At 32.7% G+C, this 21322-nt stretch overlaps 1 non-coding gene across 1 annotated transcript; it reads right to left on the reverse strand.

Annotated features, from left to right (window-relative positions):
* Positions 1-7213: 7213 nt before the first annotated feature.
* On the reverse strand, positions 7214-7285 carry Trnah-gug. Its single transcript has one exon. It is a non-coding gene; the product is annotated as a tRNA-His (tRNA).
* Positions 7286-21322: the final 14037 nt, after the last annotated feature.

Genomic DNA, 21322 nt, shown 5'->3' on the forward strand with positions numbered 1-21322 from the left:
TCTTAATATATATTCCTGTTTCCTTATTTACATAGTTATTCCAATGAGCTTATTTTTGTCTTCAGCCAACACCACATTACTGAGCGTTCAACTTGCGGCTATTCTCGATGTTTATAACATTTGTAAGTTATTGTCATGCGACGTCCATGTTTGTCTGTATACCAAGGAGATAAAGTAGAACAATACCCTCAAATTACCCTCACGTTTCATATCCTTCACTACCTGTGGTGTTCACATTTTGTATTATATTGAGTAATTTTATGTTGTTGTTTTTTGCCTCTTACAACATCGACATAAGGAACTGATAAAAACAATTAGTTAATACCACTCAGTAAAATACATTATTTAATGGAATTTATTCGATATAATTTGAACTTTTTGTTCGACTTAGATTATTTAGATTGTAGAATTTTTTTATTAGAGGAATAATCACACACACACACCCTTTGGTCTAATGTATCTAAATATGTTCTGAAACTAAGTTGAAGTGTATAAGTGATAAGTTATATATACATCTTCAAGCAGGTCTGTTTATTCAGCGTTGAAAGGAAATTTCTAAGTATAGAAATTAAACCTAGAATGTAATAAGCATACATCTAAGTTGACTTGTTTATTTCATAAATTTGCGCAAAGCTTGTTTGTTTGTTTGTGATTATGCACAAAGCTACACAATGAGCTATCTGTGCTCTGCCCACCACGGGTATCGAAACCCGGTTTCTAGCGTTGTAAGTCCGCAGACATACCGCTGTGCTACTGGGGGGCGTTGCACAAAGCTACACAATGACAGTAGTTTACTGAACTACTGACTATCTGAACTAAAGGGAAGACAGCTCGTTAATAGCACCAATGTCAATCGGTCAGTCTATCAGATCTAAATTATGGACTGCTAGCTTAGATAACCCTTGTCTTGAAAATTCTAAAACAAACAAAAAGACAATTTAGTTTGGTCGACAATTATAAAAGTTTATTTCACATCACAGGAGAAAAAAATCATAAAGTAACATATTAAAAATTCAAAACACAAATTTCTCAAATATATGTAGTGTACTTTACGATTTATAGATCCATCGATGTCAATTCCTATAAGAAGTTAGGGGACCTCTCCAACAATGTTCTGTATGTACAGATTATCTACTCTAGGATTCAAACATACACTCACATGTTTGCCGTGCACAGCGATCCGTGAAGGGATCCTGGTTGTTTGAGTAATGTAGAGGACCACACCACTTGAATTACTGTAGATTGGTGGTCTTGGGGTCTCCCCTCGCAGGGTTCTCAGGCTGATCCTGTGGGGCTAGTGAAAGTGTTGGATGTTCTCATTGGATGTCGTGGATATTATGTCTAGTGCTGGTGTTTTGTTATAGCGCCCACGAAATCCTGACTAAGCTGCACTGTCCTAGTTTCACAGTGTAGCACGTCTTCTTGTATGACTCCAGGATGAGTGGTGTCAGTGGGTACTGAATCTTTCTCTTTTTTCATAGATAATTAAAGAATTGATGTTCAAAATTAAAAAAAAATCAGATTGAAAACTGATCACGAATAGAAGACACTGTTCCACAGCCACACTCTCCAACCGTTCCTGTACCACGCTTTTTAATTATTCATTATTTATCTGACAAATATTTAAAGCAAATGTATCCCTTTCTCATTCGAAAAGGCTTAGAATAGCTTGCTGGCTTTCCTAAATCAGTCAGGAAGTTACAATCAAGGACCATCTTGGTTTAAACATCGTGACCAGAAAATAGTAAAATCCATTTGAAATTGAAGTCCATTGGAGATATATCTATTTAGGTTACTTACCATGCTACTTTGAATTCCTCGAAAAGAGTAATCATTGAAAGGGATTTACTTAACATCTCTGAGTCGGAAATTCTTGTTGGTTTCTCCAGTCAAGGAATTTCAGGTATTGGACAAAGCTCCACTCGAAAAGATGGTATAATGCGGCCTATGAACGTTTTTATTTTAATGATTACATCTCTACTTTTACCTGCCACTGTCTAGACAGGTTATCAGAGCTATAAGGTATGGCTCTATACTCGTAAAGGAAAAAAGGGTACAGTGTCTAAGTAGTTTTAACAACATTTTTTTATCCTGAGGCACGAAAGTTGTTGTCCCCTGTTCCAATTCAGACATATGCTGTTGCACCCCATTCTATTGTCAAAGAGGGGGTGCAGACAGATCTCTCCATTCCTCCTACAGAGTCTTTCTCTCAACATGTCAAAGGTCTTCCGCCCTCCCTGAATACAAGAGTTAACAAGTCTACATCTACTCCTGTTTTTATCCTTAAAGAAGAATCTGGTGAATGCTCGGGTCCCTCTCCATCAGTCCCGAGGTGCACTACAGTTATTTGGTCACATACTCATTCATTGGATTTTCCGTTGTCTGATAGGGACCTGCCCCATCGACTCAGGGCAGTATCCATGTAGGTTGAGGAACAACCATGGAGATTCTAATGAACAAAAATGCCATTACTGCAAACAAAAACAAAAAGGATCTCCTTTTGGTTCTCCTACTCTTAAATAAAAATGACCACTTTGATATAGTGGAACTGTTGAGGTTTCCGTTATATCTTAAATTGTATATAAAGTGTTAATTGATGCCTATCATCCTGTCTGTCTCACCTTACAGGAAACATTCCTAAGACCTGTTAAAGTAGGCACTTTTCAATGATTTTCCTTGTTCAGGAAAGACAAGTTGTGTGGTTGAAGAATTCATGGGGTTGTAGCACTACTTGTTCACCAGCATGCACCCACAATGTCTATATCACTAAATACACTACTGGAAGACGTCGCCATCTGTGTTTCCATGGGTCAAATTATCACTATTTGTTCTCTTTACCTGTATCCAGGAGAGGATTATGATCAAGTAGACCTTGATGATCTTATTGAAACGTTGCTGTCTCTTTTCTTCATCTTGATATACTTCAATGGACACAATTTCCTCTGGGGTGGTGCTGATATTAATGGAAGGGGTTGATCTATGGAGTGTATGCCCTCAAATTACAATCATTCTTTCTTCAATAGTAGTTCATATATTTTTTAATAAACCTACTCAGTATTTTACTGCTATTGATCTGTCCATTTGTTCCCTTCCCTTTTTCATTGTTCTCCTGGAGGGTGAACAATGACCCACGAAGCAGTGATCATTCTCTCATCATTCTGAGGGAGATCAGCTACACCGATGCCACCAGACTCGTGTGTCATGGGGTTAGCTAAAGCAGGCTGACTGGCATTCCTTCACCATTCTCTCAGAACTTGATTCTGTTGTCATTAATCTCCCTGCTGTTTAAAATTACGTAGAGACAGTAACTGATTGTATTTTCTAATCATCTGTTCGCATGATACCTAAATCCTCGACATGCTTGTCATTGTATCCTCTTCCGTGATGGACCCCTCACTACCAATAGGCATGGAAAGCTCAGAAATGGGCATGCGGATGTCCCAATCCAACAACTGCATGGCTTTTCAACAAGGTTGTGCCCATGCCTGATAGGTCATACATCAATGGCAGAAGAATTATTAATTAGAGTTCACTTCAAGTCCCAGGGTGTTTTAGGACAAAATTCGCAGGTTAGTGAGAAGTTTACCTCCCATTTTCTTTCGAACATGTATTCTAATGTCCAATATGTTGCTGATTTGCAGGGTATTGTCAACGCCTTTGGGGAATGCTTTTCTCATCATTTTAGCAGTTTCATCTCTTCCCCTGTCTTTGTGATCATCAAATTATGAGCCAAAAGATCATCACCATCTTTTTGAGCTAATAGTTTCTATGACTATAATCGACATTTTACGCTCTTCATTGGTCTGGAAATACATTGGTTGGACCAGATGACATTCATTATGAGGTGCTGCACCATCTTTTTCCTGCCTCTCTTGCTCTTTTTCTGGTTGTTTATAACCAGATTTGGCAAGTGGAAGATTTTCCAGATGTTTGACATAAACTTATTTTCATCCCTTTTTCTAAGCCTGTATATCTCAAGTTTTCTTTTAACTATAGCCCAATTGCTTTGACAAACTGTCTCTGTAAAATTCTTGAAAGAATGGTTAATGCTCATCTTGTTTGATTTCAGGAATCAAACAACCCCCTCTCGCCCACCCAATATGATGTTCGTAGACAGCACTCCATCATGAACCACTGATTCGACTTTAAACAACGATCAGGGAAGTATTCCTCAAGAGGGAGTATTTTGTATCAATCTTTTTTTTTACTTTGAAAATACTTACACTATTACATTGAGGTTTTAAAAATTACAGTAACTTCATTCCTATGTGTTACATGGCCATTTACTCATTTTTATTTGTAACATTTTACTTGACAGGTCATTCCAATGTATTTAACGTCGTCCTGATCCTTTACAAAGGAAATTGGAGTCCCTTAGGGCTATGTCTTGAATGTCACACTTTACAGTATTAAAATCAATGCTATCACTGAACTATTTCGACGACTTTCAGATTTCCCGTGAGTCATCAAACAGTGGATTTATAGAGTGGCAGCTTCAGATTGCCCTTACTCACTTGTTAAGGTGGACCATAGCTAACAGCTTCACTTTCTCGTCATCTAAAGCTGTTTGTGTGCATTTTTCGGCTAAAAGAGCTTGCATCTTGATTCAGGATGGGTAGTGCCATTATTCTCTTCAGCTGAAACAAAGTTCTTAGGACCTCTCTTAGACCATCAGCTGATATTTATTCCACACATTAAGCAGCTTCCTGTCAAGTGTACAAGGGCACTGAACATCCTCTGTATCCTCTCTTCCACTTCTTAAAATACAGATAGATATTCCATGCTAAAAATCTATTTTGCCCTCCTTCGCTCAAAGCTGGACTATGGTCTATGGTTATGCCAAACCCTGCCATGAAAATGTTGGATCCTGTCCATCATCAGGAGTTTCAGCTCTACACGGGGGTTTTCTGCACTTCTCTACTCCACAGTTTGTACACTGAGTCCTACGAACCTCCATTTCACCTCAGAAGTTTGCAACTTTCCTATAAATAAGCTAAGAAGTTTCGATCCTTACCACATTTCATGTCTCATTTAATGTTGTGTCTTCAAGTCTCGAATAACTGTGATTTATGGCAATGAGCGATTTGCTATTCCTACATTTGGCCTTCATATCAAGGCACATATATCTGAATTGGGACTAATGTTGGAAGATGTTGCTGAGTCCAATGGTCAGCCCATCCCCCCACTGTTTGATATCATTCCCACTTGTGACCTTTCTTTGAATCATCTGAGGAGGTCAGACATGCCCGATTGAAAGTACTGTCTTCTCTTTGCTGTAAAATTTTCGAACTATTATTCTGTTCCCATTTTTACAATTTTTTTAAAATCTGGTGACTCTGTGGGCTCTGCCATGGTTTGTTGTCGCTCGATGGTTGCTCACAAGATACCATTTACAGATTCTCTGTTCACTGCAGAGTTATATGCAGTTGCACTTGCTTTGAATCATGTTAAAGTTAAACAGTACACTTACTGTACTATTTATATTGACTCGCTCAGCCCTTTGACGACCCTGGAATCGCTTAATTAGAGCTCTTATCCAGTTCTCTTGAATATATAAAAATGACTGGTTCACTTCTCTTTCTCATCCATATCTATTAAGTTTTTCTTGATTCCCAGCCATTTTAGCATTCGAGGGAACGAGCTTGCTTACAATGCAGCTAAGTCCTTCGGCTCTGGCGTTGTCACAGCCTTGCCTATCCCCTATGTAGACATCTGACCTGTGATAAAGGCACGGCTTCACGCCTATTGGCAGTCGATTTGGAGGGAGCAACTTCATAACAAGCTTTTAAAGATAAATCCTAATGTTGTTGTTTGGCCATCTAGTTTCCTTAAGAATCGGAGAGAGGAAGGTATATTACATAGGCTACACGTTGACCACAGGGACTGATCTGCCAGTGTTGCCTTTGTAACACTCAAGTCACAATTGCCCACATTTTACTTTCATGCTGTTGCTACGACTGCCAGCGGAGATACCATTTTAAACATGTTTTTTATAAGGGTGTACCTGTGACATCAGACAGTGTCATTGTCAGTGGTGACACTTTCCAGATTGATCGTATTTTTAAGTTTTACCGGTCACTGGCCTTTTTAATTCTATTCGGTTTTTAATCTCATTTATGGGCATTGTTCGGCTTTTGGTTTGTTTTTTATTTTTTATTGTATTTTACTTGTGCTTTTAATATTGTTCTTCTTATTATCGTTTTCAGATTTAGTACCGGATGTTTGGATTTTCTGTTATTAAACTCCAATCAACCAACCAACGATTCATACAAAGTCAAGTATTTTTATCGAGTGTTATGAAACATCTTGGAGAGTTAAGTAGAACTTTTCAAATACTGAAAATTAAGCCTAAAATATACTTAGGACACAAAAATAAATCAAAAATTTATTTTACATTTCTTATTTGTTTCGCGAAAAACTACATAAGGTCTATCTGCGCTTGCTGTCCCTATTTTTGAGCTGATAAACTAGAGAGAGGGCAGTTATTCAATAGCATTCACCGTATTATATTAGTCTATCAGTTCGAAAGACGGAAATTGTATGTAGACTTTACAATTTCCTTTAGCCCATTGTAATTTTAGAAAAAAAAATCCGTGTTTACAACCTGAACCTGGATTATTGTGGCATTACCCTAACAAATAAAATCACGGCACATTGTAGTTCATTGTCTGTCATTCTTGGTTTTCATATTTTCTGTGTTAGTTTATTTTGTCTTCAAATAACGATTTATTCATAACTGTTTTGTCTGGAGATATTATTGGTGCTCGTAACATTGGTAAGTTATTATCAGATGAAGTCCATGTTAATTGGGAATACACAGGAGACAATAAGTTGTGTTTTTAAACTTGAAACTACCAGTGTTGTCCACATATTGCAATTTAGTACATATGTGTGTGTTTGAATCTGTACGTACCAATTTCATCCTAGAATATTTGTCCTATCTGAGGCAATTTAAAATTTACAAAAGAAATACAGTTTTCAATAAAGTTTGTAGTTTATTATCATCGTTGTGTTTCAAGGAGCTATAAATCAGGCTTAACGTTCTGTAAAAGGAATTAGTTTATAACATATAACTACATAAGATAGATCAGGAGCTTCGGGGAGCACAGAAACGTAAAACATATGTAATAGATGCATTAATTTTCATTATTATTCTAATACAGAATTGAGCAAAAAAATAAAAAATAGAAATAAATGAGAACTATAAAATTTGTGCCGTGACCAGGATTCGAACCTGGGTTATTGCGGCCACAACGCAATGTCCTAACCACTAGACGATCACGGCTTCGTTTGATTTAGCCCGTAGTTGTGCCTATGAGTTATATTTTTGTCTTGGGCCAACGCCCTATTTTTGATTTTTCAGCTTGCGGCTGTTTTCGACGTCCGTGTTTATCTATATACCCAGGTTATAGGACATTCACTGAAACCGCAAAATATAAGTTTCTAATCGTGTTTACATAGTATTATTATATTATAAATAAATTGACGAGGTATAAAGCAAAGCGGGTTAAACGTTTCGGGGAACATAGAAACATATAATAAATATTTAAGAGATTCTTCAATTTTCATTATTATTGTAATACCGATCTGAGATTAAAAACCGGAAATACATCGAAATTATTAAGAAATAAAAAACTGCTGTGAGAAAGATTTGAACTTCCGTTATTGTGGCCCCAACGTAATATCCTAATCACTATACAATCACAGCTCTTAATATATATTTCTGTTTCCTTATTTACATAGTTATTCCGATTAGCTTATTTTTGTCTTCAGCCAACATCACATTACTGATTGTTCAGCTTGCATCCATTTTTGATATTTATAACATTTGTAAGTTATTGTCATGTTTATGTATATACCAAGGAGATAAAGTAGAACAATACCCTCAAATTACCCTCACGTTTTATATCCTTCACTACTTGTGGTGTTCACATTTTGCATTATATTGAGTTTTTGTATGTTGTTTTTTCTATCTTCTGCCTGAGACAAACTACAATTTACAACGTCCTTCATTTTTGTGACTTCCCACGTTGGTAAGTCTGACGGATTATAACGCTAAAACCTAGTTTTCAATACCTGTGATGGGCACAGCACAGACAGCTCTGTGATTAATAACAAACAAACAAACACTTTTGTGACAAGCTAATAAAAAAAGAACAAAATTCTGAATAAAGTCACACTGACAGCCCACAAATAAATACAAGCTACAACCAATAGTAATATTACTGTCAATATATACTTCCCCTTTTATATATATGCCCCCAGTGGCACAATGGTATGTCTGCAAACTTACAACACTAAAAACCGGGTTACTATACCCGTAGTGGGCAAAGCACAGATACCCCATAGTGCTGCTTTATGCTTAACTACAAACAAACAAATGTTTATATATTATCAAATGTATACAAAATGTATGAGAAAGATAATAACATTATATGGTTTTTAGTTATTCAAAATATCCTATCAGGTTATTTAGTTGGAAGAGAATCATCTTATATCTTATATTTGACTATAATTTGATGAACTTATTTTGTAACACTTCAAATATTTTCATAGCATTCCCATATTTCACTGTACATAAAACAATTAACACTATATACAAAATTATTCCAGAAAATTTGTCTTCAACATATGATACTACTTATCAAACAATTGGACGAAATGAGGCCATCTTCATCCCTAACTTATTTATATTATTTTTGTAAGAACAAAAAATACAGTTTTTATATTGTATGATAAGGAAATAAAAAAGAATTAAGAAATAAAAGATCTATTGTCACTATTGAACACACACACACACAAATATATATACATATATATATATATGAATAAATAATGTATCATTAAATACTGAGATAAAACTAACATTACACTTTATGGATCCAAAAATCTAGCCCTAACAATGTTCACGACAGGAACATAACTTATTTGGAAACCAAATTTTATCTCTTCCTATACGACCTAGAAAAAAATCGTACATATCGTAACATATTACCTCGTTATTATAAGTTTATGGTTCGTTGTGTCTGTTGTATTTTTGTAGTGGAGTTATTTTTTATCTTAGCGAAGCTGGTTGCATTTATTTCATACTTATTGGCAACCATATGTTTCGGGATAATATTGCAGAAACAACAGAAATATATTCCTCTTAAAAACAAAAAACTTTTCCTGTCCTGAAATGAACGAAGATGTGCTTATAAATAGTTAATTAACTTCGATTAATTAACTTATTTCACAATTTTTGTTTTTGCAAAGTAAACCAATTTACAGAAAAAACAGAGAAAATCATAAACAGCTCCTCTGAATCAACTGTTTTATCATCCACTGATGAACAAGAAGCACGACATTAGAAGAGTATCGTTATTCGACTGTACGTAATTCCTTGTTATAATTTATATACTTGTTTAAAGTAAATTTAGAAACTTAAAAGGCTTCTTCTTCTTATATTTACATGTTCAAAAATGTTACGTATTCCCGGAACGAAAAGCTGGCTCATCTATTTATATATATAATAGCCAAATGTCTGTCACGCTCTGTATCTCCTGAACGGTTAATCATATATATATGTATTAAATGTTTCTTTTCAAAGGTACGTTACAGGAAAATTATTCATATTCTCCAATATCTAAACTTTCGAGTTAACTATCGATATCAACATCAATCAGTCTTCGTTTGTGCTGAACGGTCAATCTGAAAAAAAAAAACTGATTAAGAACATAAATGTTTCCTTTTTGCAGGGAGTTTCGCGAAAAAATATAGGACTTTCTCAGTTGACTGATTAAAATATTTCGAAGATAGGAGAATTAACCGAAAAATGAATAAAGAGAGAAACGTTTTTGAGTATATATATTTGTTGTTGTTAAGTTTAGATATATATATATATGTATTTCATGTCGGTATTATATATATTGATGAATTTACTTGGTAAGCTTCAAATCGATATATTTATAGCACTCCCATATTTCACTCTACATAAAACAATAAACTCTATATAGAAAAATTATTTCAGAAAAAAAATATCTTCAATATATGAACCTACTCTTATTAAATATATATAGCCCATATTAAGACTAAGATAAGCTTATCAAATGATTGGTTGTAATTAGTCCATCTTCATCCCTAACTTATTTATAGTTTTTATAATGTATGAAAGAGAAATAAAAAATTAAAAATGAAAGAAAGACCTATTGTCTCTATTGAACACACACACACATATATGTATATATATATATATAAGAACAGCAAAAGAAACAGGAAGAACGAGAAAAGAAACAAGAAGAGAGACAACAGCAGTTGCAAGAAAACCTGCAAATTTGTCTTAGTAAGTATTAATCTCTAGAGATATAGTGGTTGTATACGGTAAATTAGTTTTGTTAGTGTAATGAAAAGCGAAAAAGAAAACGTTTGTTGTTACAAAGATAATTGTAATTAGGCGGGTTAAAAACTGATAATTTTAACGTTCTATAAGAATGTTAAATATTGACACTTCTATTGAAACGTTACATAAAAGTTAAATGGACAGAGAGCAATGATAAAAGAATAATTACTTTATTAGAGTAAACATAATATAATACATCCTGTTAAGATTGTTAAACAAACATAATAAGAGATAGCGTTATACCTAATTCTCCAATGTTTTCTATAGAACTACCTGCTTGAAGAGGTACATATACATAAATTACCACTTGCACGCTTGAAGCTTCTGTCACACCTGAAACATTTCAGACCAAAAAAGCGTATGTGTAATAATGCCTTTAATATAAAAGAAACTGAAATCTATAATAATTTGATGCTATTGTAAAGGTTTATTTTCTGATGGAATGGTGTTCAGATAAATTGTCTGAAAACTCAATATGACTTAAGCCTAAACATATATCACTTCGTGGTTGACATAAATATTAAAATAGTCAATTTCAAATAATAAAAATCAACATGCTTCTCATATAAAAGTCTGGAATTCGATAAAAGTTATACACCATTGATTAGTACACAGTTTGTCTATTTGCATCATTTGAGACTGTACCTCCAATATAATCTTACAGGGATATAAAAATATAACCCCAGAAATAAATAAAGAAAATGAAGCGCAAGAAAAGACCCCTACCGAAGTGAAGGCATTTTGACAGATTTAAGGAGAGATATTCAATTGAACTCAATTTATTCATCATAGTGCAAGAAATCGTGTATGTATATAATACCAACATGAAATATATATATATGGAAACTGAACAACAACAAATACACACTCAAACACGTTACTCTGTTTATGGATTTTTCCGTTCATGCTCCTATCTTCGAAATATTTCTTTCAATCAGTCGACATAAAATAAAAGAAAAAGTTTATAAAAATATTTTATAGATTTTGTACCCCGAACTGTATATAAACTGAACAACAAAACATATGTATTCAAGCACGTTCCACTTCTTAATGGTTTTTCCGTTCATGCCCTTATCTTCGAAATATTTCTTTCAATCAGTCCTTTTCTACTCACGAAATTCCCTTAGATGAGCCAGCTTCTCGTTCCGGGAATATATGACACTTTCGAACGTGTAAATGGAAGAACAAGCCTTTCGAGTTTCTAAATTGACTTTAAACCGATATACAAATGATAACAAAGAATTACGGTACAGTTGAATAAAGATATTCTTGTAACATCGTACATCTTGTTGTTCATCAGTGGATGGTAAAACATTAGATCCAGAGGAGCTGATTATGATTTCCTCTGTTTTTTTCTGAAAGTTGTTTTACTCTGCAAAACAAAAAGTGTGAGATAAATTCATAGAAATTAATTAACTATTTCTAAGCATATTTTCCTTTATTTCAAGACTGTAAAATTAGTTCTTTATTTTTCTTTAGTAAGGATATATTTCTGTTGTCACGTAAACATATTGTTCTCAACAAGTACGAAATAAATGCAACTAGCTTGGCCAAGATAAGAAAATAGTTCGACTACAAAGTTCCAACAGAAACAACGAACAATAGACCTATAATTACTAGGTTATGGTAGGTTTCTTTTATGATATTTTGCCACTAGTAATGATTAATATGTGTATGTATAAAATCAACTGAATGTGTATGTCAAGAAATATATCAGGTCGTGTAGAAAAAGATAGAATTGGGTCCATAAAGTGTAATCTTAGTTTTATCTCAATGGTTAATGATGATATACAATCTATTCAAACACAGATATATATATATATATACGTTTGTGAGTGTGTATTCAACAGTGAAAATAGGTATTTCTGGTTTTTTCTAATTTTTCATTCATCTTTGATACAGTATAAAATTGTTTTTGTTTGTTTTTGCTCTTACAAAAGTAATATAAATAATTTAAGGATGAAGATGGCTAAATTTCAACCAATCATTTGATAAAATTATCTTAGTCATAATACGTGATCCTTTTCTTTTCGAATAAGAGTAGTATCATATATTGAAGATATTTTTTTCTATATAGATTTAATTGTTTTATGTACAGTGAAATATGAGAACGCTATAAATATATTTGAAGTGTTACAAAATAAGTTCATCAAATTATGGTTAAAACCAGAAGAAACATCTTTATCTCAGATATATAAATGTAAGGTGATTCTCTTCCACCTAATTACCCTGACTGACTATTTTGAATAACTAAAAACCATATGATGTTATTACTTTTCTCATACTTTGTGTTAACATTTGATAATACAGAAAAAAGAAAGTACAATATTGGCAGTAATATTATTATTGGTTGTAGCTTTTAGTTATCTGTCGGTTGTCAGTGTGGCCTTATTCAAAATGTTGTTCTTTTTGTATTATTAATAAAAGTAACCGGCTTCGCTCGGATTACCAGTGCTCTGTAGTTGTGCTTGTCATCTGCTGACAACTATCCAAGTATTTCCAGTGGTTGTCCCTTCAGGCTCGTTGCCAGATATACTGCTTTCTGCTCCTCTGCCCATCCATTCATCTCTGCCAGAAGCTCAAATTGTGCTCTATATGCTTCCCACGGTGCCTTCCCTTCGAATTCCTATGGCTTCCTTCGTACTAAATCACCCCTATTGCTGACATTCATATCTGGGATATGACTTCTAACAGGACTGAAAATGTCTGCATTAGGGTTTAGTTGCGGGGTCTGGAAGGGGCTTGCCATTGTCTGTGGCTGATTAAGACGATGGTTAATGTATCCTCCTTGTGTAAAAAACAATAAATCATCCTTTAATGTATCTAATTCGCTTTGAAATTTACTAATGTTTTCCATTTGTGTACTCTGGCTTTCTATCAGTTGTTGGAGACTTTCTTCTTGTTCGTTTTCTTTCTCCTCCAACCACTGCTGTAGTCTCTCTTCTTGTTCATTTTCTTTCTCCTCCAACCACTGCTGTAGTCTCTCTTCTTGTTCATTTTCTTTCTCCTCCAACCACTGCCGTAGTCTCTCTTCTTATTTATTTTCTCGATCTTCTTCTTCATTTTCTTTTTTTTCCAACAACTGCTGTAATCTCTCTTGTTTATTTTGCTGTTCGAGCTGCCACTGTTGCAAGTTATCTTGCCACTGCTGTAATCTCTTTTCTTGTTTCTTTTCTTTTCCTCCAACAACTGCTATAATCTCTCTTCTAGTTTATTTTCTCTTTCTACTTGTTTCTTTTCTTTTTCCTCCAACAACTGCTGTAATCTCGCTTCTTGTTTCTTTTCTTTTTCCTCCAACAACTGCTGTAATCTCTCTTCTTGTTTATTTTGCTGCTCGAGCTGCCACTGTGTAGTTTAAAATTTATTCTTCATAAATTGACATAAAAAACAAAAGAAACAAGATTAACAAACAAATTTAATTTTAAAAAGGGGGGATGGGATCGGAAAAAATGTACAGAAACAAGTTTAACCAAAATGCAAATATTATATTCTCAAGCCTAAAACACCACTATTTTCTCCACTAAAATTGATAAGTAGTGTAAACATATAGTCAAAATAGGAATTTGTAGATTAAAAAATTAAAGTAGACATTATTTCCTGCCTTGTGTGTTTATTTTTTTTAGTCCCTAGTTGTAGGCTTGAATATATATTCTTTGCATTTAGATTCAACTTGTTTCTGTACTTGTTTGACGATCCCTAGTCCCCGATTTTAAATTAACAGTTTTTACTTATCTTTTATCAATAAGAATAAGCGTTGGTAAATCTATAGCATTAAACGTTAGTACACTTCCCATATCTTAATGTATAACAGTAAGCACGTTTATGGTTTAGATATTACAATCCATCATATTGTTAAACGTTAATCTAGGAAGTATAATCAAACACAATAACTTATGAAAACATCTTTTTTACCAACGAATAAGTAGGCTGAAAGGACGTGAATGTTAAGATCAGGAATGTTGAAAGATAGAACATTACAGTAAATAAAAGAGACTGTAGAGAAAGAGCTATGTGTGGATGACATTTACCAGAATAATTTAAACTGCAACATGGTATAAAGTTTTACGCCCCTAAAAGCGATGCTTAGCAAATGTATCTCAAACATTACAGGTGATGTATAAACTGATGGTGAAGTTATTGGTATTCAGAAGATTGTAAAGAAGGAAGAAAAAGTACAATGATGACAGTAATGACTCGTTTGTTTAAGAAATACTTAGCTCTATCTACTCAGTGAATATTACTGTCTATAAGAGAAAGCTTAATGAAGATATATTTTTCGGAAAGTTACCTAACACTTACCATATCTTCTTAATTAGCAAAGCAACAGCTTTTGGACATGTGATAATTTTGTTTAGGACTAATTTTCAGCATACTAAGTTTCTTAGTTATTTATTTTTATATTTATAGATTTAGAAATCCTGTTACAACACAGCTTGTAACATAATCTAGTAGGAAACTATAGTTTTTGTTTTAATAGGTACACACCTAACCAATCTCCTTCATAAATTATTCAAAATACATTTTACTACTTCAACATTTTCATCATTTTCTGACATCTTCTTGTTATTTAATATTTAAATCCTTTTCCTTAATTCTACAAATTTAATAACTTTAATTCCTAACATGAAAAATACCTCATGCGGTACGTAACGTTTCCTAAACTCCCATTATTTTGATCATGTTCCTTGTTTTGTTGTTCACGACCATTTCCTCTTCGCCAAACTTCATAATACTTCCTTGCATTTCCATGTTTTTTAACACAATGTTGCAGTATAAATTATTCTGGTAAATGTCATCTATCTTGCTCTATACTCTTGCAATATCATGCATCTTTTCCCTCTGTGAACGATGAAGTAGTAGATACAGATGAGCTGTTTACGGTTTCTACTGTTTTTGTATAATTGTATAGGAAAACTCAATTTTTAGGCAATATTACCATAAAAACATATTGTTGTCAAAAATTACTAAATAAATAAAATTAGCTTAGCCAAGATAAAGAAAATAATTCTATTAGATAGTTACAACAGAGAAGCAGCAAATAACTTATAATGATGTAGTAGTTTGTTTTGTATCGTGTTTGTTGGTTGTTTCTCCACTTGGAATGTTCATTATATTTATGTATAACATCAAATGTTCGTGTTATATCCAGAAATTTAACATTTTCTCTCGGAACTTTAGAAAGAAATATTACTTTGTTGTCAGAAACAAACAAGAAGATTTCCTGTGGTGAACACATACATATAAATGTGTGTATGTAATCACAAGAGAGAATAGTGTTTTGGCGGATTATTTTTAATTTTTTTATATTTCTTCCATACAATATAAAATTTGTTAATTAGCTAATATAAGTTCGTTTGTTTGTAGTTAAACAGAAAACTACACAATGGGCTTTCGTTGCTCTGCCCACCACGGGTATCGAAACGCGATATCTAGCATTGTAAGTCCGCAGACATGCCGCTGTGCCACTGAGGGACTATATATGGGTTGGAATGGCACAGTAATAGACGCAATGATTGTTCTTTTTTTATCAACTAAAAAATAATTTTCTGCTGGAGGAATTAAAACCTATTGAATTATTAAATTTCTATAAAACTATCAGCATACTAATGTAATATGTCTCATTAAATACCATATATTTTACATATTAATACTTACACTACCATATCAAGATTGCAAACAAGCCTTGTGTTCACTTAGCTTTACTAAAAGCTCTGCTACTTATATACTTTCCTTGCTTGATAGCTCCTGCTTCCTTCCCTTCGCTCTGAGGTCTTTCACACTTTAACACTGATGCACTTATTGTCTCACGCACGTATTTATCCCAGATGTGCATGAATTTCTTACAATAGAGAATAGCAGGAGCATACATTCGCCATTGACAAAACCTCAACAAAAACGAAGATTATCAGGCTTAGGTTTAATACTGTTTCGTTGTGTGACATTTAGTGTTCCATTACCATTAATGGCTGTGGAAATAAACAAATTATTTCAAAACTTTAATTAGTAGCATACAAAAAAGGATTAACCGACATTCAAGTTCATATAAAAAATTGACAGTTTAAAAAAAATTATAAAGATAGTAATAACTTTTGTGTAAGACGTGTATATATATAATGTTGTGAGTACAGAAAGTAAACAAATAATTAGCTGCCTGCCATTAACATTAAATTACAATATAGCATTGCAAATACCTTATTCATCTGACGAAACAATCGTTAATTATTAAAGAACAATGACAACTCTTTTTGATATATAGAGTGAAACATAATTAACAAAAGGTTATGAAATATGCTCTTATACTCATGAACAAAGACAAACGTACTTCCTATCATGAACCACGATAGTGGTTCGTAATAGTATCGTACAGAAATTTGCTCAAAACTCTAATAGAACATTCAAGTAAAAATCACCTTAAAAAGCAGCCTTATTTTTCAAACAACACTCAAAATCTTACTTTTCAATAGTTAAAAACCACCCAAACATTGATAATAAACAAAATGAGTGGTTTCACGATTGTTAACTTAAAACAATTTTTGCTCACTTGTTCATATTATTATTAACTAGTTGGAGTACCTGTCCTCTGGACGGAAGTTATTTAAATTCAAAATTAATGAAAGGTTATCTTAGAACATGAAAAGTTGCTTCCCTTATATGTTATTGTAAAAAATGCAAAAACTACAAAACACAAAATTGGAAACCGCAACTTTGCATGTATTTCCGCATGGACCCAATACACCTCCGTATCAAATTTGGCGTATATCCATCAACAGTGGGTGAAGTAGTAGTAAAAAACGTAAAACTCCCATAAAAACTGCAAAACACAAAACTGAAAATTTCTATGTATCTCCCGATGGATCCAATGAACCTTCAAACCAAACAGGAGGTAAAGTAGTGGTAAAAAACGCAAAAATTTCCATAAAAAAACACAAAACGCAAACTGCAAAACTGAAAAGTTCTCTATTCCCTCGCATGGACCTAATGAACCTCCATAACAATTTAGGTGAAGATTCACCCACACCCTGCGAAGTAGTTATATGGACATACAACAGAAAACAGACAGTACTATTATATTAATATTTATATAGATATTATTGTTTCATAAGCCTACAACAAAATCTGCTGGGTATTTTACACCAACACCGAGACAAATATACTATATGAAAGGCTGTGAATGTCCATGACCTGTTTAGTATTTGATTATTTTTCACTGAAAGTTGATTTACTTTGTTATAAATACGTAATAGATGCGATGTTGCTATGAGCGGCTGTGTTTGTAATCGATGCGTGTTAAACATGTGTTTACACGAAACCTCAGGCATAAAGTCACTTGGCTCAGTAAATAATTACTTTAAAGATACGAAACTTTATTTAAAGCGATGTTTTAGGCATATTTGTTTTATTTGAAATTGCTGCTTTTCTACTGGTAAAACGTTATACATGCTTAGTGTGGTTGTGTCTTACTCCAGACATATATTTACCCATTGCTGTGCATTAACAAAGCCAACATACAATATAATTAAACATTGAGAATTTAAAATCTACAAATAGGGATCGCAAAAAAACTAAGCAAATAAAGCTATTATCACTCTACTATAAAATTATTGTAAGTGATATCTACTGTATTGTAGGATTGCACGGGAGTTTTGCAGAAAAAACTGAGAGAGTACTTTTAAACTTATTTCGACCTCTTCATTTTTATTATTTTTTGTGCTGTGAAACTCTTTCATTTTACGCTATCAAAAAATCTGTTATTCAGTTCTGATGGCATTGCTTTGTTGCTGCTCGTCTTTTGTTACATTACACTGTGACATAAGTGGAAGCCAGTCATGAAATCTGTAATCATACAATCTTTGTCTTTAAGAGAATCCTTTGTGAATAACTTTACGTTTTGTTTATTGTAGCTGCATACCAGTATATGTGTTTATTCTTTGATGTACATTTGTTATTTATTTTGAATATGTTGAGTGTGGTGGTTGGGTGAGGAAAAAAGCCAATGCATCAGTAAACTGTTCAAAAACATGTAACGTTTAACTGAACACATATGCATGTATCAATACCAAGTTTAAATTATTTTGAGGTGCAATATATTCTGAGCTTTGAGAAGGATGTAACAAGTCTAGTTTACTCCAGTTACCTTCCGAAAAATGCCATTCACTATGGTAATCATATGTTTCCTTAACAGCAAATATATTGTATATGTTGTCTCCATTAACTACAGAATAGAGTTGTAACAGAACACCCCTAACTATTGTTATTCAGTAATTTGTCTTTAGTTTAGTAAAATATATAATACAAATTGATAAAAAGCTAATACTTGAGAACATAAGTGATAGGTAACTGTTGTAAATCTTTTATTAAAATACAGAACCATTAATTTATTCTTGAAAATATAGAAAACTCTGAAGATGTTAACAATACAAAAAAAATTACAAGTTCGTTATTGAAATATAGATGATTCTAAGTCTGATATAAATAAAATTGGAAGCTGTAAATTTGTTATAAATATTTCTGACAATTGGTGATTTCATTAGGGATAAGGTTTATTTTACTAGTTTGATACATATGTTAAGAATAAAAGGAATTGTGAACTATGTATACCAGTGTACAGAGTTGATTTTGAACTAACAGATGGCTCTTGTAAGTTATGTTATATTCCTGAAATTCTTTTTCTTGTGGGTAAAATATGTACTTGATGGCTGTGAGTTATGCCAACTGATGAAGTTTAACCTTATTCCTTATTATATTGGCTTTTGTACACTTGAATCAGTTTTTGGTCACAGTGATAAAAAGTTGTTTGGAATATATTACCTACCAAAATGTTAAATAATTTTGTGAACCAAAGTATCTCATTTTTTGAAAGTTTAAATCATGTTATTCAAACTGATTTTATACACAACCATTTGTTTACATTTCATTGACCACATTGTCAAAAACCAAACTACATATAATATTACTGCTTGTAGAAACGGTAACATACGTTTTTTTTATATTGTAGATCTGCATGGTTTTTTTTGTTGCAGTTTTACAAATAACTCTTCAGAAGGGCTATGTGGTCTTCTCCTTTGTAAATATAGTAAAAATGTGGCTTCTTTTGAAATAGCTAAACTTAACTGTTTTTAATAATGTACTTTGAAAACGTTGTTTTATGTATGTTGTGAAACAATACTTTTTAATAATTTGGATACTAATAGAAATAGTACAATAAAAACAAAACAAAAAGGATTTTGTTGAGTACCAGTCCACTTAGCATGATTTAGAAACAGTCAATTATCGCTCTAGTTTTGTAGTTTAATATAGTGTTAGTTCTTCTTCAGATTATAATAATATATACTAGTGGCGTGCAAGATGTCGTGAAATAGATATTTTGCTTTTCCAACTATTTTGTGTGTTTAGTATACTGGTTTTTATAAGTAAACTGTTTAATTTCCACTGTCACTCATAATGTATATTATTCATGATTGGTGAAGATATTAATTACTTTAATATTACTTCACATCCAGAGGCAGCAATGAAACATCAAAGATAATGAAAAATGTTCAACGTTGATACCAAGTCTGCTAATGTAGATAGATATTGTAGCTCCACGTGATAGAAGCATGGTTCAGTAACCTTGAAGTTTCCAGTCGTGGAGAAGAAAAGTATTTTTAACATACTTTTGTTACGAAAAATAACAGGAGTATCAGAAAGAACTGTAAATAAAAAATGTAGATACGCAATTATCTAAATTATAGCTTTATAGAAACAGTTAATACAAGCACTTCGTGTTTTTAGAACTTTAACATTTTAGTTATCCCAAGGAAAAACGTTTGCTCAATGTTATACCCTGGCGCAACAGAAGTCAACGATGAAATATTTGAAGATATTTTATGGATTATTAAGGCTTAAGGAAAAAAAAAAATATTTTACCATTGCTAGAGGGGTAAATATTACTTTAACTTGTTTAAAGTTGAAGCTAAGAATTGTTACATTATTTTAACATAATTTGTCTCAAATAGCAGAATAAAATTCAGTTCATTGTTAGTATTGTAAACGTATACTGAGAAACGTTTGTGATATAACCAAAAATAAAGTTAGAAGCAAATTAATAAACATTTTGGCAGCATATTTATCATCAAACGGTGGGTTGATAAATAAGGGAATGAGACGTTAAAAATACAACAAAAGTACAAAGCTTGATATAAATTTTTAAACATTATGGAAAATATTTTCTAATTTATTGTGTTTTTTTTCTGGGTTTAATGACTGTTATAAAATTACTTTAAGGTAAAGACAAGGTACTGAAATCCGGAGATGCTGCGTATTTTACTTTAGGACAACACTTCAAATGTGTGCCTTTTAGTACGTAGTTGACTTAGTATATCACTCCTCTAATATTTTGGATGAGTTTGTTAGATGGATAAGGGAGTTCTACTGTGTTATTTATGTTAGCTCCAATACATTTTCAGCTAGTTAACCTGTAGTATAATGCCATTACCAGTTACTCTTGAACATTGCGGGTAACAGAATTAAAGTGAGATTGTCATGAACAAAACTAAGCTAGTTAGGCCTAGTGTTAGATTTAATGAAAGTTATTTTAAACCAACTATATGTGTGTGTATGTGTAGCAAATCACGTACAAAGATACTTGTGTACTAATAAATTACGCAAGTATTACTAGTGTAATGTTTTCTTTACCATATTCGCTCTGAGTGCCCTTTGTATATGTATATATATGTGTATGTGTGATCCATCAGTAACTATTTATATTGTAGGTATATTTATTCGAATGTATTGTATGTAGTTGATGCACGAAATTTATTTTTTCGATGTAAACACGGCGTGTATGTGCACTTGTAAATAAAATTAATAATAATTAAACACTCGTATTTTTGCATTGTATATTGTATTATATTTTTGTTTTTCTTCCGAGTTTATCATTTTATCTGATATATATATATATATATA

Source organism: Limulus polyphemus, unplaced genomic scaffold (assembly GCF_000517525.1).
Source record: "Limulus polyphemus unplaced genomic scaffold, Limulus_polyphemus-2.1.2 Scaffold810, whole genome shotgun sequence".
NCBI classification, from domain to species: Eukaryota; Metazoa; Arthropoda; class Merostomata; order Xiphosura; family Limulidae; genus Limulus; species Limulus polyphemus.